The 24,665-nt window shown below is 39.0% G+C and overlaps 1 long non-coding RNA gene across 2 annotated transcripts in view; it reads left to right on the top strand.

Annotated features, from left to right (window-relative positions):
- LOC136790863 (uncharacterized) overlaps window positions 1-24,665 on the top strand; it is a 246,655-nt gene that overhangs the window by 124,971 nt on the left and 97,019 nt on the right. For both annotated transcript variants that reach the window (XR_010831652.1, XR_010831651.1), the window contains one exon: window positions 13,132-13,187. This is a non-coding gene — a long non-coding RNA (uncharacterized lncRNA). The remainder of the gene's footprint in view (window positions 1-13,131; window positions 13,188-24,665) is intronic.

Raw genomic sequence — 24,665 nt, 5'->3', positions numbered from 1 at the left:
ACTATGTACTTGTATCCACCATGCAAGGGCTACTGAGCAAGGCAGCGTGCAAGACCTGTCTAGATGCTACACAAATGATTCATAAGCAGGACTGGCTCAGAGAGGGACACGAGCAGGGGTCCAGGTCCCCAGCCACTTCCTCTGTTTCTCGTGCTGCTCTTCACAGCCTGCTTTGGGAGGCAGCAGTTGAACAAGAGTAAGGAGCAGCCCACTGCACGCTGTGGATTTGGCTCCTGATACACCTATGCCAGGTGTAACTACTGACAGTTCGAGGTCCCCCTGGACAGCTGGGTTATTCCCTCAGCAAGTTAACGATGCTGTCTTGGCAGTGTTTCCCCATCACCTACTAAGGAGTACAGCCATTCTGCTTTTCCTCCTCACGCTTCTCCTTGTCTCTCCAAGAATGAGGATAATCCTTTCTGCCTCAGCATTTCAGTCTTGCCTGAGGAGTTACCTGCATCTTTAAGCTCTAAGTCCTTCTCAGCAGCACTGCTCTCCATGTTATAGATCACCATTTTTTACCCTTGTCTATAATTTTTTTTCATACAGATGTACCATTTTAATCGGTAAGATGGTCAACACTTAACCGTGCTCCAGATTTTTCTCTCTGAATGTTCTGTTCTTACCTTTACTTATTATTCTGCTAGTCCTTGTTAGAGGTACAAGGTAGTTTGTTTATTTATTTATTTATTTATTTATTTATTTTTAACTTTTTTTTTTAACTGATTTTGGAACATTGGCAGAAACACTGAAAAGGATTAGGCCATGGCACAATACCCTAAAATGCCATCAAATCAGTTGTGATTCTCCACATAAGAACTACTCAGCCCATTCCCAATGCATTTAACCGGTGCCTTATTGTCATTTTGTAACACTGTTTATAACCAGTGTTGTACATTACTACAGAATTACTTGCAATCTCTATTGAGAATGAAATCAGGTTTGTTTGACAAGATTCATTTCTTGTTAAATACATTGAATGACATGAATTCTTTTTCTTTCCTTTATTTTCTTCTTAGTTGACTCCTACATCAACTGATTCATTATTTTATCTAAGGCTGAGGTCAACCTTACTGACCTGGTGCTGCCTGTGTCATCCTGCGTGCCCTTTCTGAATACAGCACTCTTGTATTTCATGGGATTCTTCCTGGTATTCCAAGATACTTTAAAGATATGCCAGAGGTTTTCTTCAGGCAGATCTACAGGATTGCTGGGGGCCAAGTATCTGGGCTGCCAGATTTAAAGTATTTAGTAGTAATTGACGCTGTTTGCCATCCTCTACTGAATTAGTGGACGTTACCTTCAAGTGAAAAAAGTACTTTAACCTTTTTTATTCCAGTATGGGATAGAAATATTTACTGGATGTTTATCTCATCTCTATCACTACCAGTGTTATCTCCAAAAAACGCTGACCAGCAGAAGCTTTCTCGTGTTTGTAAGTGTATCTCTCAAGTATAGAAAACTGACGTTTTTAGCTTCCCTTACTCGCTGCTTTTCACTGCTTTTAATATTTATTGATTGCTATTGGGTCTCTTTTGTTTCTATTTCATTCCCTGTTAAGCAACATTATTTATGTGCAGAAAAAAACCCTGGATATATACAAGTAAGGTCTCCTTGCTCCATTTTAAGATTGCCTTGAAACTCCCAAAGTCTTTCAGTTTCGCTGAAGGAATGCAGAAATGTGAGTCACTGATCCACAACAGGTACTGTGGATTATTGAAGAGTGAAGAATGAAAGTCTACCACACTGAATATAAGTGCATGACATGAAAGATATGAGAAGGGAAGGGAGTACTTTGTAGCTTGCCTGTAAGAGAATCACAGTTGCTCCAGCTTGGTGATTTTGGAGTAAGTTGCTTAGATTTTGCTTAAAGAGTGAGACAGCTACTGTTTCATTTATCTGGTTCATTAAGTTTAGACTATATTTGTCTCTGTTTGCTTTTCTACTTGTGCTTGGAGTGCGTCTATCTGTGCTCTGTTTCACAGAGCCTGGAGTTTATTTGCCTGAGTTTGCTTTCCATTGCCTTTAGACCATGTTTGCACTAAGCTCTGTTTCATTCAGTCTGGACTTCATGGGCCCAGGTTTGTTCCACAGCATTTGGACTATGTTTGTTTTGCTTTCCAGAGCCTGGGAATGTGGCTGGATGTGGCCTGCTGCTGCCTAGCTGAGTGTCTCTGTCTGTATTGTGATTATCCTGAGTGTGCTCCTGCGCTAGCTTGGCCTTTGCTGCACTGTCTGATAGCATCTGCCCTGCCCTGTGCCTTGCTTCTGGATTTATCTGGTTTACAGGAAGGGGGAATCTGAAATAAACTGAGGGTGCTTTAAACTCAAGGTGGATTGTCAAGATCAGAGTACTTTAGTTGCTGTTTCCCAACCAACAGCATGGAAATCCTACCAAAACACACTGCACCCTTCCAGACATGTAGAAATACATTTCAACACAATTTATTATTTTTTTGCCAGCAGAAAATGACAATTAAAGGCAATGCTGAGGAATATCCTCTGTTAGCCCGCTAATATCATAGCTTATATAAATGAAGTCAGTGAAGAATTTGTCCCAGCTCTGATACAGACGAAACAAATTTATGTCAATTCAGAGGGGTTGTGTGTACCAAACTCCTGACCAAACACGGCCATCCCCAACTTGCCCTATCTTTAATTAAAATAGACAAGGAGAAAAATTAACCATGCTCTATTATCCTTACTTCTTAAGAATGGAAATGGAAAATGCTTTCTTTAATTGGAAATGAAGATGTTTTCTTACCTCCCTCAGATTATTAGGCTGATTTTTAAATTTTCATATTTCCACTTTCTCTTTTTCATTCCAACCTAGATCTGTTTTTCTGCATCTTAACTGGTGTGTTGCCTCAGTGATCACTTCTCCATGCCTTCTGGAGATAAGGGTTTTGATACAAAGGTGAAAATCCTTGGATGGTGCTGTCTAGAACAAGTTGCTTCAGGGAATTAGAGATAATTTCTTACCTGCTCAAACAATGTATTTTTGCTTTCCACCCAACACGAGCTTGACCGTGCAGCATATGTTGCTCTGCTACAGTCATCTTAAGCATTATGTTATTTTACGTGTTATAACCTTATATGATTTTGCTAATATATGCATTGATGTAAGGCCATTATTTCTAGTATTTTATCTGCTTTCTTTCAAAAGGGGAGAAATATTATCATGTTGTGACATAACATCTGAATTTTGTTGATTTTGAGTAGTTGGTATTTTCACTCTTCAGTGAAATACTAAAAATATACTAAAATAATAAAGATACAAATATCCATTGATAGATCTGAAACATTCACTGGACTGATTTCTAGAAACATTTGGTGATCAGCTTGAGTCTGGAAAAAGACGAAATATAAGGAGTCGTATCTTGCATCCAGACGAAAAAAAAAACCCTGATTTTAGATAATGAATGTATCAAGTTAGGGTAACTGATTTTCCTATTATGGGAAAAGGATCATTTCGACATAGGTCTTTAGTAGATTTATTACAAGACATAGTAAAAGTCCTATAAAAGTAGATGATCTTAACTGGTGTGAGAGTTTCCTCTTTACAGAAAGGGGATGTGAATTCCTCCTGATTTCAAACATCAGCTCAGTTAATAAATAAAAACCTGCTATTATTGTGATATCACAGCTACTTTCTGCCGGTAGAAAGCTAGTGTTTATCAGCCCTTAAAATTATACAAAGGGAAGTGGAAAAAAATTAAGCAGCAAGCGAGGCAAGCTGTGAGAATATCTTGTTGAAAGCTTTCTTCTGTTGTGGAATCCCCTGTTTATTTTTCCACTGCCAACATGAGCAGCTATCTGAAATCAAACTGGGAAGAAGTCTGAGCAGAGCTGGGTGATCTAGCACACAGGTGTTCGTGTCTTTTCTAGCCAGCGCACCTACCCAGGGGAAGGATGGGCAGGGAATCCCCTGCTGCAGGTTAGGTGCTTAGGACCTACTTCTTCTCTCCAAGACTCAGGATGTTATTTTCTTCAAGTTCAAAGTTCAGTTAACTTTGTTCCTTCACTTATATACCTAAAATTAGGTATGCGCATGGTTATCTTCAGACTTCAGTAAAAATAATCAGCCCTGGACAAGTGAATGGTTAAGAATGTGTGGTTTGGGAAATGTTGATACTGGTGATTAGTAATAATTAGCAATCCCTTACCTCAAGTCTGATTTTAAACACTATCAAAATGTGCTGCCATTGCATGTAGAACCTTTTTATATGGCCATTTATCAAACCCATTTTCAAAACATGTCCTAAAACCTAATTTAATGCACATTTGCATCACTATTTCTTACCCATCACTATTTCTTAACATTTCCTCCACTAACCTGGATTTTCAATCTTCAAAGTACTGATTTTATTCAGGTTATATAAATTATAAAATTTTTAAGCACTTACTGACTAGGTAAGTCCAGTCCTGCTTTCATTGCTGAGTTAATACTTCCACTGACATCAGTTCATCACATTTAATTTAGTAAAGGACCACTGGAATAGATTCACTGGGCAGACAACTCAGCTTATTTTTTGTAATATTTTTCTTGGCATGAAGTTTAGCTCAGTTTTCTTTTCCAGGCCTGTAACCAGCTGTCAAAAATAAATAAATAAACATATAAAAAAAATACTAATAAAAATGATAGCAATGAGACTCTCCAAGAAATGACCAAACAACCTAGGAAATGTGGTGAGTACTATGGTAACGCTACAAGAAACATGCGGTGGTGTTTGGATCCATGTTGAATCCAAAGGGGCTACAGGCTGGCAATTCATATATCCATCTTCTAACTAAAGCTACTGTGCAGCTGTGGTTAAAAAAGAAAGATGCAGGCAATTTAGATGTATTCCTAATGCAGTGTTAGGTAAAATACCACCCATTGCTAGCATCACTAGGGCAAATACTATAGCTAGATATTTTTACTCCATCTTTTCTGTGGTTGAACTGATGGCATATAAAGGTTTTTGACTGAAAAATCATCATATTTCTGGTTTTCAAATAGAGAGCAAGTGCTGTCTAATGGTTTATGTATTAGGAAGATATTCTCATTTTCCACATGCTGTCTGGCTCTGGTTGCTGTTATGAGATGTTTGGAGAATGCTTTTGGGGGAAAAAAAGAGAAGAAAAGATCAGAGGGGGCCAAACCTGGTGATAAGTTAGACCCAGTGCAATGTATTGCTTTTCCTCAATGTTTTCAATGGCAAGGAAACAGCAAGTTACATGAGACTCTGCCTCACGGACCCTTGGCCAAAAGTCTGAGAGCCACAATTTGTTCTGCGGGAAGTTGAAGCTGGGAGATGCATACAAGAGCAGCCCCTGTAGACCAGCCAGGGGATCCATGTGGGACTTCCACACTCTCCCAACAGTCCTGGTATTTGCAGTTAAATGACTGTTAGTCAGGAATTGTGGCTTCAATATGCAAAATCCTTTGGCCAAAGCAGAAAACAGTGGCTAAACATCAAACGAATGAGTGTCTGGGTAAAGAGTGTAAACACAGCACATACTTTAAATGTCAGTAATAAACCATACTCCTGTAGTGGGGTACCCATTTGGTACCCATGCTAGTTTAATTTTACTTTTTCTTGGCAAGATCAAGTAGGCATGTTGATTGAATAGATAGAACGGAATAGTCTTTGCACTTTTTGGGTTTCACAGGAGAAAAACTTTGAACTGCTTATTTCTAGTCCATTTGTTTAATAATTTATTTTTATTACCACCTTTCTTTGTACTCATAGACTTGAATAGCTATTGGTTAGTTTAGGTGAACTAATGGTCTAATAGGTCAGAGGATCAGAGACCTTCTGAAGGGCTAAGACCACCCACTCCTCTCCTTTCAGACCTCACTAACTTAAAAAAGATATATTTCTTCAAGTTTCAGAAAGCACTTTTCACAACGCCCAAAGCCAGGAAGGTCCTCCTTCTATTGATCCATTTTATATTAAAAATCCATTGAGAAATCCTGAAAAACTTGAAACATTCAAATATTTTTTCTGTTGTTAACTCTGATATGTGCTGAATATATTATTCTGAGTGTGTTAATGTAAATAGATAAGAGAAATAATGAAAATACCCCTTGGATCACACACCGGTATATTCCAAATTTTTATGCAAGTTAAATTCAAATCTTACACAGAAAAATTCCTGCTGTTTGGTATGGAACGGATTCAGCCTAACATTGTAGTCTAGATTCATCTCAAATAATTTTAGATACCTACCTGAGGTACCTAGAGTAGTCCTAGAGAGTAAATCTGTCCTGTCATGTGGTGGTGTGTACATGTCTCTTTAGTAACTTCACAAAAAACTCTTTAAGTGCCTGCCATTAGATATGAACAAAGTGATGCTTAAAATCCCAGATTTAGAGATTTAGAAAATTTACATTCATCCGTGGAGGTAGGGCTGAATGTCATATTTTTTTACTCTTCTTCTACTTTACATGCTACCTCACATTCAAAAGAAACCTTAAGTGTCTCAAATACAATTCCATGTGTTACAAATGTCCCAGCTGCCAGGAAGATGCATCATTTTGATGGAGGGGAAATGATTCGCTCAGCCATGAAGAGGAGAGGAAGAGAAGCAGTGGCCTTGAGACAGGATGTGGGAAACCTATGACAAAGTTTTTAAATTCTTGATTTAGAGGGTCAGACATGCCCAGTGACACAAAAACCTTCACGTGGTTGCCTCCCTCTGAATATTAAATCCCAAATATTCAACATTGAGAGTCTACAAGAATCACAACTGCACAAGACATACTCTTTCTTTGACAGAGCAATAGCCTAGCTACATTTAGCCTTACCCACATCCATTTGTTTAAGTTATAAAACCAAAAATATTTCAGTATTCTTGGGACTGTGCCTAGCTACTTGAATCTTTGCAATTTAATTTAGTAATAAAATAAAATAAAATAAAAATAAAATAAAATAAATAAAATAAAAAGAAATTTACTGGAGAAATTTTAGATACAAGAGAAACACGTGAGTGTGATTTAAGATTACAGGTGCAGGTAAGTTTTACTCCATCATATATTTAGAATTTTTTAGTGGAAATGGATAGAAAAAAGTAGCTTTGAATTCTGTATTTAAAGTGTTCCCTGAGGTATCAGTAGACCACAGCAGTTTCGTTTCTGGAGTATTTGCAGTTCCCTTCCCTTCCCTTCCCTTCCCTTCCCTTCCCTTCCCTTCCCTTCCCTTCCCTCGGAGTGGGGAAAGGCAAGCAGTAGTTAGCAGACTGAGAATGGATGGGAAAATCAGACTTGGGGAACAGATAACTGCAAAAGCAAGAAGGGGAGGTTTCTTAACTTCCACGCTGAATAACAAACATCACCACTTGAAATAAATCACTTGATTGCGGTATCATATGGTGTTTTATACCTTTTTTAGTCAGACATTATTACTCATAAACTAAATAATATGATCATTTTTTAAGAGCTGAGATCATGCCTAGAAATAAGTCCAAACATGACTAGACATTGTAATTTATTTTTTTCAACGTTTTCACTAGCCAAGAGCCAACATCTGTATTTGAAGTGGGAAGGATTTTAGAGAAGATGGGCTGTTTCTGAAGGCACCGAGGTGGCATTTCCAGGGCGCTGCTGCCATTAAGCACAGGGTAGCGACAGTCTGCTATCAGGAGCGCTCATCAGGCTGTGCTAGGCCTTTCAGTGTGAAGTACTGGTAGGGGTACAGGAGCTTTGTAGCTCTATTTTATAAAAGAGAAAACAAACATACCCAAACAACTACCTGGTGACTTGGAGGTGAGGAAAATTCTTTACAGTTCCCTTTTTGGGCCTGTAGGCCTCTCAGCGCTCTGGATCTGCACTGCAGACGGCACCCCTCAGGCTTACTAACCCTAAGCGCAGTTGAGGTCTGGGTCATTTGTATGCCACTGAAATGCTTTTGTGGTGCTCTATGGTGGTTTCTGTTAAGACACATTTAGGCCTCCTGTTCCCTCTGACCGGTACTGCTGGGTTTGAACCGAAGTGGACTTGTGAGTGCATACCCAGGGGGACTGGAGCTGGTCCAGCCCCAGGTCTAGAGGAATCGTAACTCAGCCCTGGCTTTTCCAATAAGTGTTTATAATCACTTTTAATTATGTGCATGAGAAATAACTAATTATGAAAGTGCATACCTTTCCTCCCCCAAGAAAATGTACCATAATTATTGTGCTTATTAGATTTTGTAGCTGATGTAACTATTGTTAACAGAAAAGGTACTAAACATAGAAAATATTATTTCCTTCTCCCAAGTGTTTAGTATAACAATATAAGCATTGACCGTTGTGTACTTTGGTATTATTTTCCTTTCCTGCTTATAGTCCCTTCTCATGTTTCTCCATCATTTTAGGCCCCTAATAGGGATAGGATGAACCCATTGATGTCGGCACATGGAGGCCTGCTAGTAGCATGCCTTTGGTTTTAGTCTCCTAGCAGCAGCCATTCATGTTATGTGGGCTTTCTTTTTTGGGCATTGCCCACCCCTGAAACTGACTTCAGGCATTTTTCACTGCCTGTTCTGCATGAATAGCCACAGGCCTCTTGCCAATTGTCCCCCCTTCTTGAAAGCCAGCCTCAGCCAAAGGCCTTTTCAAGTGTGATCCCAGAGTGCCACACAGGCTTTCAGGGTATTGTTGTCGAGATGAGGGCCCTGCACTGGAAAGTGGGGTCAGAAGAGAAAGCACAATAAGGGGTGATGGAGGCTTCATGCAGTCCTCAGATGCTGGCCTGTTTATTAATTTACAAAACTAATGTCACTGTCTTTAGAGAAGAGATTGAGTGAAAAAGATGCCCTTTGAAGAGCAGAACTGCTTTTGATGCATTACCAAAACATTGGTCGCCTTATTAAATTGATTTTATGGAAGCAAGTACAGCTAATAAAAGTTCAGAAACACCAATAAAGTATTGAAGGTCTGGATTCAGTGTTTTCTTTTTTTCCTCATCAGCTCAGACACAATTCATATTAATGGGTTTTACAAGTTGTCCTTGGGCAAAAGATCTTTCCATATAATGGGTGCAAATATCTGGTCTCCCTTATGCATGTCACACAAACCGTTAGTCAAGACAGTACAATAATGCAAGCTCTTTAACAGAACTCCTCCTCATACATAACATAATGAAATATTCATGCAAATTTTTTTATCTTTTGGTGTTTGGGGAGGAACTGAAAAGGTAAGGGTCTATGAATCTTGAATATAATATAAACAAATGGCTTGCCTTATCACAGGTTTCAAAGCTAGGTTTGAATGCTACTCTTGCAGTCACTGCTGGTGCAGATCAGGTGATCTAGGCAAGCAGTTCTCTGATTTGCCAGTTCCTGTAACATTAGATGGAGTCTGTTGTCTAGCAGTACATAAAGTTTACATTACAGCTCTTAATCTGAGAGCCACCTTGGGAAGCAATGCAGCTCTTTGGCTTCCCTACTCTTCCTCTTTACCATGTCTGGTTAAGAAAGAGGCTTACTGTATCCCTTCACAGCCACATGCATGGTGGTTTTACTTTGCTGACCACCTGCCACTTCAGACTGCTAGCTCCTTTCCATTGCTCTCCTACCAGTGAACAAAAAGACAGAGATATTGCTCTTTGAATCTCAGGTCAGCTCACAAAACAGTCTGTCATGCAAAGTTGAATCTTGTTCTCTTATTGGCCTAAGAAACCAAACCAGGACAAGTGTCTTTATCTGCAAATGGCTTATCGCTTCCACGAGTGATTGTTGTCAGGAACGGCTGGAGATATGCGATGACTATCATTGTGGATGCTACTTAGGATTGAATTTAGGGACCTCCAAAGCCACAAGTCTGAAACTCTACAGCTGGAACTAAAGATGACTGTCATTAGATTTGTATCCTTTGTATGCTAAATACAGAAGGAAGGCATTCCAGTCTGACCAGTGGGTTACAGATGCAAGATTAGGAGTCAGTTTTAAACATGTGGCCATAAATGTATGATTGAATTTTAAGTGCTTTCAATTAATGTAGATCAAAAGAGACTTTTGTAGTTGGACAGACTTTCAAAAGTACCAGACTTTAAGCATAAATCTGTCCAGTCTTCCTTTGTTTTTCATAACTTGTCTTGCCATGTTTGTTAATTATGGAAGGCATTTAGGACTTGCTCTGTCTCATCCAGTTTCTTCTCTTCTTTAGTGCTCCAGCAGTGAAGTCAGCAGTTTTACAATCCAGTGCCTTGAACCTTGAAAGTCATTTATGGACGGCAAGTGGGTGTAAATTGCTAATGGTGGCATTTTAAGTCTACTCTGTATACAAGGCAATGCAGATTGATCCATGGAAGAGAAATAGTCATAATGTAGTCACCCTCCTGGTAGCAGAAAATAATTTAAAAGATTATCATCCTTCCTTTAAATGATAATGCAGAACAAATAGGTTTATGATGAGGAAGGCACTTGCCTGAAAGCAAATACCACTATATCACCCAGTACGGTAAACACTGGTAATTTTAATGATATGTTTGATTCAGTTTTCAACTATGCCACAGACAGTACAGTTCACTGATCCACACAGATTCAGTGTTAGTCTCCATTAATCTCTCAAATACTTATGCTCCTGTTTGGTTATAAATGTTATGGTTATATATGTTTGACATCACACAAGTGGTTTTTTTACTCAGCAGAACACTGAATTACTAATTTTGGGATCTATTGGTAGCTGATTCTCTACAAATACCTTTTGTTTGGGAAAGAGACAGTATATTTTCAAACACAAAATTCTCTGAAGAATAAGCAGACTGATTAGTGAATACTTTTGTGGTCTGGTGTTTTGTATTTTGTATTTGCAAATATCTATAAATAAATAAAGAGTTGTGAAGGGCTTTTGCATATATCATCCTTTAATTAGAATTGGCTGATTTGAAAATGGCTTCTTGAATAAAGTTTAACAAGTCAGGTTATGCATCCTCTTACGGTTTCATTAGGAGTCTGGAAGTCAGGGTAGGTAAACAGCCAAATATCTTCATATAACAGTAAGTCATGTTTTTCTCCTATTAGCAAAGAATTAGTTGCTAAACTTACACTGCTTCAGTCAAGGCTGAAAGCTACTAACTGCATCTGAAGGTTTTATATGAAACATAGCATCTTTGCAGAAAAGTCTATCTTGAGCGCAGCAATAGGCGTGGAACAGCTCTGCAGCCTGTGGCAAGAAACCCATCACTCTCGACCAATTTGGGACTTGCCTGCACAAGACCTGTTTATTTTGGCTTTGGGTGGAGGGGAGGATTTGTCCTCCATATATAAACAACCACAGATAATAGGATGTCAATAGACATATTTCAATATTTACCTTTAAAAAACTAATCAAATTAACCACAGTAAAAATACTAAGATAGAAATATGGCAAGCTTCTCATGAATTGTTTTCCTTTTCCTTCCTTACGAACACCAATAAGCAGTCAGAGTGCCCATGAAAGCTGTTCTGGCAAACTTGGCACACTCATGGCAGAAATAAGCAGTCATGACCAGGTCAAGAAAATCCCCATTGTGGGGAAAGGTTTTATGATGGCCTAAAGGCAGTGATGGATAAAAAAAAGGTGTCTGATAAAGATAAGGGTATGAGTAATTCTCAAAAGAGGTTCAGCATTTTGGGTCAGATAACAAGCTAAACAGATTGTCTAAGGTTCTCTGAGTCTCACTGAGGTAAAACTCAAGCAACAATCTTACGAGAACAAGGCTTCACATGACATTTCAGACTTCTGCTTCTGGTTCATTTAAAAAATAAATAAAACAGAAGTATGAGAATTAAATACATTATTTTAAAGGGAAGTCGATGCAACAAGTTTTATAGTTGTTAACAGTTTTAATTTGGTTATCTTTGACCATAGGTGTGATTCTGTACTATTTTATTCTCACTTTAAACCAATATCTTTTCCCTAAACAGTGGGGCCGTGTGTGTGTGTGAATGGTTTTTTTTTGTTTGTTTGGTTTTTTTTTTGATCCCAGACAATACCGATGTCAAATCCCAAAGCAGTACTAGCAGTGGGGCTAGTGCTAAATGGGGTTAGTATTCCACCCCCCCCCCCCCCCCATTTTTTTTTTCTGTTTGGAGCTCTTTTTCTTCCTTCACACAGCTATTTATCATCTGAAGGAAAAGGAGAGAATGGGCAAGTCAAAATAATTTTTTAGGAAAAAAATAATCAAACCTGTCTTCCTTAATCAGATACTGTTTTCATTTCATTTCACAAAATAGATAAACTGCCAGAGAAAATTAAGTTAGCAGAGGAGTAGGATAGCATTGTTCTATCTTTGGAATAGAGGTTTAGAACAAAATGGTCAAGCTATGAGGGATGGATGCTGGTGGTATTTTGCAATGGGAAGAATACAGTCTTGCTGAATTTTTTAGAGACCACATGAAATCCTTCTGCAACATACTCCAAGGATGCTATTTAGCGTATCTTAATTTAAAAGGTGATCTTGGAGGTCTCTTCCAACCTAGATGATTCTGTGATTCTGTGATTAAAGCTGTGTTATATTATCCTTGATGTAATGAATGTGAAATCTCCTGTGAAAGGGGAATGTCCAGATCATATCACTATACATAGCTTTGGTGGCAGGTAGGAAGTTGTTACTTCTATTGTAGATAATCTGGCATCGGACTGTGACATTTTAAACTGCTTGTAGCATTTTTCTGTCTTTCTGTCTTTTTTCAGCATTTTTAGAAAGGTTTATCCTTTTAACACATGACTTTTGGAGAGACTCAGCTTCCCAGTAAAGCTAAGGAGGTAGATGAATTTTTGGAGGGCAGTCTGGCTCTGTATCTTGCAGTGTGAGTTCACAGATATAGACTGGTCTGTAAAATCTGGCCCTCATTTAGTTGCCCAAATGACAGCTGTGCTATTTTAGTTTTTACCTCAACTGTAATGGCTGGGAGCCTGAAAAAAATCTTAATTCTGCTTTTGAATCACTTTAATCTGCATCCCTGCTTCTACTTATGGGAGTCATTTACTGACTCCTGCCTGATTCCTTCTGTCTGTCTTATTCACACTGAAGGAGCTCCTGAGCATGGATCTGCAGATAGGCTGGGGCAGAGTTTTGTTACCTCAGAGTCCCTCATGTATGAACTGATTTCTCCTGTCATTGCTTCAACAGCAAGCTTCTTCAGCTCATAGAGACTTTGTTTTCTGTTTTTGCTTTTGCAGAGTAGTCCGAAATGATCAGAAGATACATGGGAATAGAAGCGTTCAGAAGGAAGAAGGTATGGTTTCAATTAGTATTCTGCTTTATCGGAGTCAAAATGTTTCACAGAAATACGCTAATTTTGACAGGATTCAGACATTAAAGTTTAGGTTTGGTTCTGACCAGGGAGAAATACAGTTACCTGACATAAAAACTTGTGTGTGTGTTTTTTAACAGAATACAAATTAATTTTGAAATTTTGTTTTGTTTTGTTTTTATTGCAAAACAAAAAACAACATCAGGGATTCAGAACCTGTACAGAAGCAAATTTGTCATTTACTGGCTATTTCTTTGACAATTATGAACATGGAAACCAAAGAATCTGTCTCATTACCATGGTATTATTGCTCTCTTCCTAGTTCTTCTACTCTGGAAGCGTGACTGATCTGTAAAGATTTAAATGGTAATAAAGTGTTAGGAATAGGATTTCTGTGTGGTCCCTGTGCCAGCATTGGAGAAAAGATCCAATGCAGCTAATCTGTTCAAATTTAATGAATATCCTGCTGACTTTTAAGGGAGCTGGGTGCCTGACTACCCTCTGAGACTTTAAAAATCTCCTCCTATTTTAGTAGGACTTTGTCAGGAAACCAGATCGAGCGAGTCCATACAGAAAATGCCATTGCTGTTCCTACAGGTTTCCACAAGACATTTGACCCCTCCCCTCCCTTTCTTCCTTCTTTTTATACCTCTCTGGAATGCAGATATTTTGGTTAATTTTCTCCAGCTGTCAAAGAGTCTCACAGGAAAATGACCTCGCAGAGTGACCACTTCCCTTAGTCCTTGACTTAAGTAGATTTTTTTTTTCAGAGCTTTCACCACATCATCCACATCACTGTCTGGTGTCTTTCATGAGTCAGGAAAAAGCAGAAAGGAAAAAAAAATACCCTTTAAAAAAGAGGAACCAAACCAGATCAGTTTGAATCAGTTTTATCAGTTTTTGTTGCTATTTCAAATCAGTTTGTGTAGCAGAAAGTTAACATTACTCATTCCCACCAAAGTGTGGGGAAATATTAGCATTTGGATACCTTCCTTATAAGATTGTTTTTTAGCATGCAATTAGTTGATTCATTTAGTAATGACAGCAGTCTCAGCAAATTTGAGAATCAGACTTCTTTATTCTTTTGTTCTTTTAAATATGCTATCCAGAGGGGAAATTTTTATTGCAGAAACTACGTTTCAAGTTTAGTTTTCTGAAATAGCACGGTGAAAAAAATCAACAAAACATGGTGTGATAGATATCTATGGCTTATGAAATATAGAAATGAAACACAGATACCTCAAAATCTAAGGGTTTATTCAGTACCATGATAAAGAGAAGGACATATGTGACATGAAAAAATTGTGATGCATTTATAGTTGGCTTCCCTCACTCCTGAGAGAAATGATGTTTTATCCTCTTTTATTCTTGCAAGGAATTTGAAGTTAATGGGCTATTCATAAATGTAATGTTAAGAATGTGCATCAGTCTTTGCAGAATCAGGGCCTCCCATTTCTTCAGGAAAAGGAAAATGCAGGGCCCCTGCATTTTCATTCTCAAATTCAAGTTCTGTGGTTCTCAAAAAGAGACTAAAGTTTTAGTTTGCTGTGCATCTCTTTCCTTAGCTTTTTTGTAGTACCTCTTGTTAACATATCTTTCCTCTTCCTCTGAGTGCTTTTTGTAGTTATCATGAATGGCTGGCTAGTAAGGCTTGTAGAATCCCAAGGATTTCTAACTGTAAGTTTTCCCCAAAGGCATTCCTTTCTTCTTCATAATTTGATACTTTTTTCTTTTTTTTTACTTTGAGTTTATCCTGTCTGCTGTCATGAGTTTTAAGTATCTGAATGAGAAGAAAAGAAGGATGGGGACTGCGAATAAACTGCAATCTTTACTATACCAGCAAATGAAATTTCTTTGCTCTCTCTAAAGGCCATGTTTACATCTGTTACGTCTGGGAGAAAGTACTTCATTCCCCTGCTGTTTGAAAGTGATATAGAGCAATTCCACATTGTAATAATTTTTGATATTCTATATCTTATGTTTTGAATGAGTATCCCAAAATCTTTCAATTTTCTGTAGCTGTTTGGGAAGTCTCCTCCAGGGAATTTTAGTGAACATGTTCTTTTTGAGTGTCTCTGTGTTATATGAGTACTATATTGAGACCGTTCAAGGTGATCATGTAGCTGTCATTCATTTCTCTAATATTCCAAAGTTAGTATCACCAGAGCTTTTTGTAAGATATACTTCGGATTTTTTTTCTTTAATTTAATGCATTTCTGTACTTTAATGCTTTACTTTAATGCTTTGCTTTAATTTTTGGATTTAGAGATTGATTACTTGTTCTGATCTCCAACAACTTAGGCATTTTAGAAAGAAATTGAAGCAAAGCTTTATTGGTTTGTGGTGTCAAATAGGCTCTCTGGTATCAATATAGGCCTAACAAAGCCAGGTTCTAAAATCAGACTACTCTTGTGCAGTGACAAGACTTTGGGGTTTTCTGCCCCATACTCAGAGTAAATGTATGGCAGGGTAATGAGTTTGCATACTTGAAACAGCAGACCTGAGGTGCAAGGGGCTGAGAGTGGGTTGTCAAAGTCATTATGGCTTGGGCCTGGTCCATAGCCTCATGGAGATGGGCTGGAGATGGACTAAATGGAGCTGGGGCTAGAAAATATTTGATCATTGCTCAAAGGCAATCACAAAGGGACTGAGTTAGGGTTGACAGTAAGGAAAATTGAGGTGTAATTGTTGATTACTTGTTTTTATCCTATTGATGGCTCTAGGGCTTGCATGCAGTCTATATGTCCTTGCTCTTAATATATATGTCTGTGGCTATACATTTTAAGGATGTCTCAACTTTAAATGGAATAATTCTGGTTTATGATGGGGCTATACCTTTCTTCTCCTCATAGCCATAGACCACAGTAATGGATGGGAAAAGTAGCTTTGTTCATTAACACACCCAGCTGGATCACAGACAGCTAGTTAAATAAGCTTACCAGCTGATGTGCAACTTTGGCACTGTTACTCAGGTTCAGTGTGTGGTCAAATGGGCTATTTCAGCTGCCGATGATTCAGGTTCCTGTCTATTCCAACCACTTCTCTTCATTCATTCCCTTAACCCCACAGCTGGAACCAAATTCTGCCAAAAGATGTGGCAAATCTGAGGAAGCAGAAGGAAGAGGGATGGTGATACAATCGCTGCAAGCATGTGGAGGGTCATAAACACTTAGCTGGAATTAGCCATGGCTTAAGCACTGTGTTCAACTGTGCTCTTAGAGACACTCAGTCATACACTGATCACACTTGCTAGAGATGCCATCTTAGCTGGGGTTGTAAAGGCACATGCTTTTGGATCTACACCCTCAAGTTGTGACCCTGCTGCCACTTGGAAATTGAAGTGGCCATATTGACTATAGTGTAACTTGGGAATAAGGGGGCAGGAAGATGCTTTAAAACTGCATGCAGCATTCTTCCACTTGCACATCTACTGAATAGGCTTGACTTGATGAACAATCCCATTTATTTCAGTGGAAATTCTTTCAGCATAAACTTTGGCTGAGGTGAATAAAAATGATGACATCTTTTCCTAAATTATTCCTCTTTGCATGAGCTGATTTTTTACAGCTAAAACCTTTGGAATTCAAGAAATATGAAAAGCACGTTTTCTGAGTCCTTTTAGCCTTAATCACAGAAGTAATGGAGAGTAGTCCTAATGGCATGATGGTCTTATATTCATGCCCTGTTCCAAATACTTGCTTATCCAGGATGCAAAATACTGCAAAATATTAATAATTTTAATAATATGGATGATAGATATAATAGCTATTTTCTTGGAACTAGTATCTGTAAGATATTATGGCTCAGAATTACTTTACCTCTCAAAGAAAGGCACACAACTTCCATCTTGCAATTTTTTTAATCAGTCAATATAGAAAAAAGTGGTCTCGGTAAATTGTTTAACCTAGAAGGTGAGTATCGTACCTCTTGTGTTTATAAAATGAAAATGGGTTGTTTGTAGTGGCTGTGCACATACAATTACATAAACATCTCCCTATTAATTTAGATGGATTCTTTGCATAGGATATTTCAAACTCTAGAAATCATAAGAGGAAAAGAGGGGATGAAGAAGAGAATGAATACCATATTCCAACTGATAAGTGTTTCCTCACATGTATATGATTCAGGAAAAGACTTCAGCATATGTTTAACTTTAAGCATGTGCTCAGGTCTCACTGGATTTAAACATGCACTGATCGAGGATGCTTTCTTAAATAGAAGCAATATGTTGTCCCAGTGAAGTCAACTTGATTTGCCAACTGCTCAGATCCCCCTCGTGTGTGTGCAGTTGGTTCTTTAGAGCAGCTCCTGCCTCCAAAATGAATTTTGCACTTAGTGGTACGAAGTGCAGTTTGTCCAGTGACAAAGTTTTCTTCCTATCAAAATAAACAAATGTAGCATAATGGGGCTGCAGTCTTCTTTTGTAGACTATGGGAAAATAATAAATCTTTTACTATGGCATTTTTTTGTGCTATCCTTTTTTTCCTGTCTTTTCCATGTGACCATTGTCTCTAAGGCCAAGGAGTTCTGGCTGCACAAATACAAGAGAAGTTGCTTTATTATGGAGGGGGAGAATAAAAGGTGTTGAGTGTGACTAGGTCATATTCTTGTAAGTCTCCTGTATTTAGACTGCTTTCAGCTTAGTTTTTGGTGACAAACTGCACAGCTGTAATGCCTTACATTTACCAGCCTGCATATATGAAAGATGTGTAATGTTAACTAAGCCCTTTCCCGTCCCTCTTGGAAGACCACCCTGCCTGCAAAATCTCCAGAGGAAAACACGGCATGTCCTGATCAGAAACTGCCTTTGTTGGCAGAAATACAGTATGTTGCATTAACCAAAACAGCATTTTTAAAAACATTTTTGATGGTGGCTGCTTTTTATTTAAATATTCATTTTGCTTGTGTAAACGGATCTCATTTGGTCTTTACATCCCGACATCACAGGAGTATCTGAAAGCCTTGTTTACATTTAGCAGTGGAAATTGTTTCAAGCCTTGCACAAAACCTTCAAAACCTGATACACTCAGAGCAGAAAAAGGACTGGGTTCTCCTCAGCAGTCCCCTAACAGCAGTTTTCTCTGGAATGACCTTTCTGCTGATGAAAGATATCTAATCTTTCCTCCCGACTGACAGTGCAGTTTTTCTGCTGGGTGGGAGCTGACGTGCTGTCAGTACAAACCCAGAACTGCAGGCTTCACCGTCCGGGTAGCTCTGTCCAGGGCGTAGTGCTCGAATCCTTTGGTGTTGGTGTGGTGGTTACGCTGGTGACCGTTTGTGGCTTGTATTGAGTAAAAGTCATTTTCAAAACTTGTTCTGCTTCTCTAATATTGGTTTCCCTGGGCATTCACTTGTTGCTCTGTATTCCCTAGCTCCCTGACTGTGCGTTTATCAATACATGGCATTTGTTTTCCGACTGGTAAGTGGGGCAGCTGCAATTACCATACAAATAATAATAATCATATTGTGCTGAACACAGCCATTTACTTACCAGCTGTGAGCAAGGGAAAAGCTGAGACTGTAGCAACAACATTTAAGCTCTAATTGTACGTGTAAAGGGAAAGCCTGGAATAATTGACTCCAGGGGGGTTGCTATAAATTCACAGTGGCACAACTGCATTTTGAACCTGGTCCCAGGATACTAGTACCTGAACCACCACTACAGGCTGAGGACATAACAGACATAGCTAAACATTATCCTTCTTGTTCCTTCTTGAATCATGGGTATGAAGCTTGCTTCAACTGTTACTCTATGTACATGTCAGCACAGCCTAAAATACGCTAGACCATCTACTTGATTTTGGAATGTACAAGGTTTGTAGAACTAAACCCTTCTCTCTAACGCCATTTCAGCAGTGTAACCTCATTCCAACAAATAGGACAACTCCTGATTTACCTCAGAATAACCTCAGGGGCAGTTGGCTAATCTCAGGGTGCTGGATTGAATCTAGAAAACTATAGCTTGCGATAGTGCTTTCGGACTGGTGATTTACAGATGGCCCTACCACTCACAAAGGTCTGAACCATAAACCTAGTGGTGACAATGAACCACTTCTTTTCTGTGTCCTGGTTTTCCCAAGTGTGAGATGGTTGTAATTATGTTAATTTACCTGTCTTGTAATTATGTTAGTTTACCTACTGTGACAAGAAAATTGCTGAGGGTCTATAAAGGGGTATCAAATTTGTGGTTCTGGATGTGAAATCTCTAGGTTTAGACTTTTTTCAGGTCCCAGGACAAATGTCTATCTTTTCCAGTCCACCAGTCAGTCCTTTATTCCAGAGGCCATAAAGTAGGAACCATCCTACATCAAAATCTTGGCCTTGTTTTATGCATATGTCTAGTTTTTTGTCCCACTCTGACCATACTGAGAGGTAGCACTCTCATCTCTCTAATCTCAAAAGTTTTCTGCAAGAAAGGTAAATATTACCGTCTGCATTTTGCAGATGGAAAAACAGAACAAAAAGGTTAAATGGCACAGTCTAATATTAGAAAGAGATAACAAACATGGGAACAATGCATATGGCCAGCAATTGTAGGCTCACTGTTCAGGATCACAGTGGAAATTCAGCTGAAGGCTAGACTCTGCATGTGCATCTAGAAGTGTCTGCTTTCCTGCGGATCTCCTTATAATGTGATGTATGTACTCACGCAGCCAGGTGCAGATGTCATTATGGTAATAATATTATGGAGCTTTATTAGAGCATATTTTCCAGTCTGGTACTAATCCACTCAAATGTCCATGGAATAATACCCCCAACTTTTTCTCTTATTGTATGTCATCTCCCACTCTTCCTGTGAGATTTAGGACCAGTTTCTGGATGTATAGAGGAAGCAGCTGGCATCCTAACCTTACCCTTCTGTCGACTTCTGTCTTCAGTGGGAATGGAAGGACCAAATTCTGCCAAGTTTCTTCATACTTCTCAGGTCTGTGGGGGTTTGGGACTTTTTTTTAACTGATGAAGGTGATTTTCAGATAGTCTTATAGATCACCTTCATGCCTTTCTTTGTGCAAAATACAAGTGATTTTTTTTCCATTTTTAAAGCAATTGTATGCATTTTTTAAATTTATTTCCTGTGTTAATCTCATGTTTCCAATGAAGCTAAAGAGAGAGATAGTGAGTGCTGAGAAGGCTTTTGTTCATTTACTGTATTTGGAATATAGGAGGAATAAAACTTCATTAGCATAGAAGTCAGTTAGGTCCCATACTTTTAGCCCCCAAAGGTCTTCCTGTTTCCTTGTGTTTTGATAATACGTCTGACACACTGCTAAATTGCTGGGAAAGTTAGGAATAACATTAATTTAACAAGAGAGTTAGATTGAAAATATGCTGTAGAGCTGGACGGCTGCTTTTGCTTCTTTTCTAACTGCTTGGCATTCCTGATGCTGGGTCTTGGTTTCTGTAGCCATGCAGCATATGAATCAGAGAGAACCCACCCTGTGCTTTGGCATAACTCTTAAAGCACTGACAGTTCCTCTTTCTTCAGCAGTAATTAAACAAGTAAAAACTGGTTACTTTGGTTAGCAGATATAAATGTGGAAAATATTCACAAATACATATCACTGGGCGTGTGTGTCTAAGGAATCTGGATGAGCTGTGGTTGGACTCTCCTTTCCCACATACTTACAACAAAGGTGCTTTATCCAACAAAGCAATCTGGCCAAGGTCTTTTATTTCAACTAATTCATGTTCTCTTTTTATTTGTAAGGCTTGAAGGTTTGCTGATAGAGCAGCTCAATGCAACCCTTAGCGATAGGAGGCACTGTTGGGGATAGGACTCGGCAAGAGGAAAAATCAGTTAAAACCAGGATGAGACATTCTCGTGGAACTAAGGGCCAGCCTGTCCTTAAATTTTTGTACTGATTTCTCTCTTCCAGTTAGCTGCACAATTAAAGAGTGGTTTAGCATGGCTCTTAGTTTGGAAACAATTAGTAGACCAAAAAGGTACCTCTTATGAGAATAAATTCTCCAGTAAATAACCTGTAAATAACCTGGCGTCAATGTGCTCATTGTGGGACTGAAGGGGTTGTATTGCTCTGACTGCAGGGGCAGACATATGTAGAAGCAGAGCAAAAATGAGTGCAGGCAAACCTGAACGATTGCTTAAATAACCACATCTTCTGCGAAGGAAGTATGAGCTAAAGATAAAGCATTAGTGGTGTTTCAAGAACAGTGTGTTTAATTACAGCTTTCTTTCAGGCTCCATTTATGGCCATAGACTGAAGAGAAGCGCTCCCTTTGCCTCAGTGACCCCTTTGTAAAATGGGAATAATCGAACCAGAGTTTACAAATCCAAAAAAATCCTTTGTGATCACCTTCATTACCTGCTCTATACTGCAGGCTACAGAACTTCCTTGGATTAACTCCTGTCAGAACTAACACAGATATTTAGGAAAAATGTACTAGTCTGCTTTTAACATTTCTGCTAAAACACTTGGTGAGTTGACCCATATTTGAAATGGTAATGTCAGCATAACACAGATCTAAAGGAGGAAGGCTAAGATCCTTATAGGATATTATCAGAGCAGTCAATGCTGAGGTAAGGAGGAGGCAAGACCTAATACTTCACAGCTGAAGTGCAGGCTGGACTGTTTAGCCTAGAGTTGTCTCGCTTCAAAATCCACTTACACCTGTGACTGCTGAGCTAATGATCTGCTTAGTTCATTTTATATTTCCCTAGTTTCTTTTCCCTTTACTTTTTTTTTTTTTTTAAGTTGAAAATGCTGTATCCTCACTTTGCATTTCTCGGTTTGTCTTGTGGCTCTTCCTAATGTCTAGTTTTCAAAACCCTTTGAATAGTGAACACCAAAAGTGCACTTCTTTTCATGGTACGTTGGTGAAGATGAATTCCTTGGGGGTGAAATGTCTGAAGGGGCTATGAAATAGAGATTCTGATTTCTTGTTTCTACTTTTCTTTCATAGTCTTTGATATTTTACGAAACTAATGCTGAAAATGATGCTAAGAATATTGACAGTAATTCCTGCAATTGACATGGCTGGAGTGAGGCTCTTAATTTCGTTATTTTTTCTTGCCTACCTACAAATCTTGTCCTCATGTGGAAATGAAGGGAACAAGAATATCACATTTCTGATATGTGAATCACTTCAGGTAGTGCTCTCTGGGAGGGTATGGGGTGCGACTGGCACCTTATCAGTGCACAGGCTCTGGGGATCCTGCCTACCCCACAGCCAGGGGAAAGGAATGACAGAGGAGGTTGTTCAGCACATCACCAAGAAGGGCTGTTTACACGTCCTATGCAGTGATTCAAAAGTTACTTGAAATGAATAGGAGTTTCTTTGCTGGATTCAGCAGGTTCTAGACCTGATAGTCCTAGACCAAGTGAGGATATTTTTGGTCTTCTTTATATTTAAGAAAATAGCTTCAGTTTATTCCTGAAAGCTATTTTATTTTCCTCAAATTACCCAATTCATATTCACCTCCTGGAGGGTTCTTTTTTCTCACTGCTGTTTATTACACACAGAAGATTTGCCTCTCCTCTAATTTACCCCCGTGGTACAACTCTGCTAACTAGAGAGGAGAAATTCCAGCTTTATACCAAAATAAGCAAAAGAAGAAATGGTGCCAGATTTTATCTTTAGTGAGCAGCTTGCTTCTCTTTGCCTGGAATCATCCAGCAATACCACAACTCAGAGCTGCAGTCAGACATCCAAATATAACAAATATTTCTGGGTTTGCATATTACGCTCTCCTGCTCCTCAGATTCAGGCCAGGAGGAAGAGGAAGATTATAAAAGAAAATGTACGCTTGAATATTTTAACAATCTACTGTGTTAGGAAGGAAAAGAGGTAAAGAGTAGATGACTGATTCATGGTGTTTCAGTTTAAAATATGGTGTAGCTCTTAAACGGGGCGCTTACAGTAAATACATTTCACACCAGATGTGGCCTCAAATGTACATGACTTCGAATTTTCCTGCACACAGTAACCATCAGTTCTAGGAGCCCGAGGATCCCCAGGTTTCAAAAAGACCATTCCTGTTGTAGCTGTCCTGCCCAAGGGGTGCCGGCAAAAGGAACATAAAGGCTGGGGAGGCTGCTGACCCCTAAAAATCTCAAGCTTCAAATAGGCTATGAAACATAGATGCCAGTGTTCTGCTTCCAGGCGCTGAATAATGCCTTTTGTTCCCAAACCGCGTCCTTGCACTGGGAGGAGCGGGCACCATTAGAAGAGGTGATCTTCCATCGACCCCGTAACATGCAAGCTCAGCAGATGCAGAAGAGCCCATAGGACATTTTCTTTCTCAAATGGATAATGCATACATTGGTTATGTTGTTATAGAGTGCAAAAATTGAATGGGGCTTCTGATTCCAGCTGAAAAGATAACAACTGCCTACATGGTTGCCTCTGTTAAATGCCTGCAAGTCATCGGGGCCAGACAGATATAGATTTTATGATTTCTGTCATTCACCTGATGCCACACATATGCATGGTTTCTAGAAAGATTTGAAAGAAACTGCACTGAAGTAAAAAAAAAAAAAGTTTACAGTGAATGAGTTAGATGTGGATATCCAGTTATAGAAAGACGCTGAGTATACAGAAAGATTTTGAGTACATTAGTATCAGCAGAGTGTTTAGCCAAGAGTATATTACTTTTGGAACTGAAGTTGGAATTGTAGTTGAATGGGGAAAATAGGAAGCCGAGCTTGTGCACATGAATGGGCAGCTCCGATGAAACCTGTTAAGGAGCCCGTTTGGAGCTACTGCTGCAAATACAGGGCTCGTTATGTGCGTCTGTGCAGACCTTATTTAAATGTTTGCGATGCAAGGATTAAATGAATAAAGGAGTATTATTTCATACTATTTAGAATATAAATACCACTTTTTCTCCCAGCAGGACTGAGACAGTCTGCGGCAGTGCCTCAATTAGCACCTTCTTTCCTAGGCTATACCTGAACTGCAGTCAGATGTGTCATTGCAATATGAACTGCTTTAGCTAGCGCGGCTATTGGTAGCAGGAAAGCTGTGACACCTTGGGCTTTGGGTAAGCTACAAATGATATTGCCTACCTGAAACCATGAACAAATATTTGCCTGTTTGACAGCTGAAGCCTGCGGTACTCTGACCTCACCACTTTCAGCACTCAAACCTAGTTTACAGCTAGTCTGAGATACCTCCATGTGTAACAGTTGTGCCTTGCTGTCACTGAGAGCAGATAGTCTGGAGACTTTGCATCGTTCTGTGGCAAGAATCAAGTGAGGCTTTACTGCCTAGGTTCCAAAGAGGCAAACTTATGTTGCTGGATCTCTACAAAGTTATACAAATGGCAGGATTTAATCGTGTCTGAATGTAATTTTGGGTAACTAAGTAATTGACGTAATACTGGTCACAATATGTTGGCTGGTGAAGACCACAATAAACTGTGCGTGTCAGCTAATCATGATTAAACACTGATGAGGCCAGGCTAAAACTGCACTTAGCTGACATGTGCTGAATGCTATT

The sequence above is a fragment of the Anser cygnoides genome, chromosome 5 (assembly GCF_040182565.1).
Source record: "Anser cygnoides isolate HZ-2024a breed goose chromosome 5, Taihu_goose_T2T_genome, whole genome shotgun sequence".
Classification (NCBI taxonomy): Eukaryota; Metazoa; Chordata; class Aves; order Anseriformes; family Anatidae; genus Anser; species Anser cygnoides.
The sequence above is the reverse complement of the archived record's forward strand: the minus strand, read 5'-3'. Positions and strand labels throughout refer to the sequence as shown.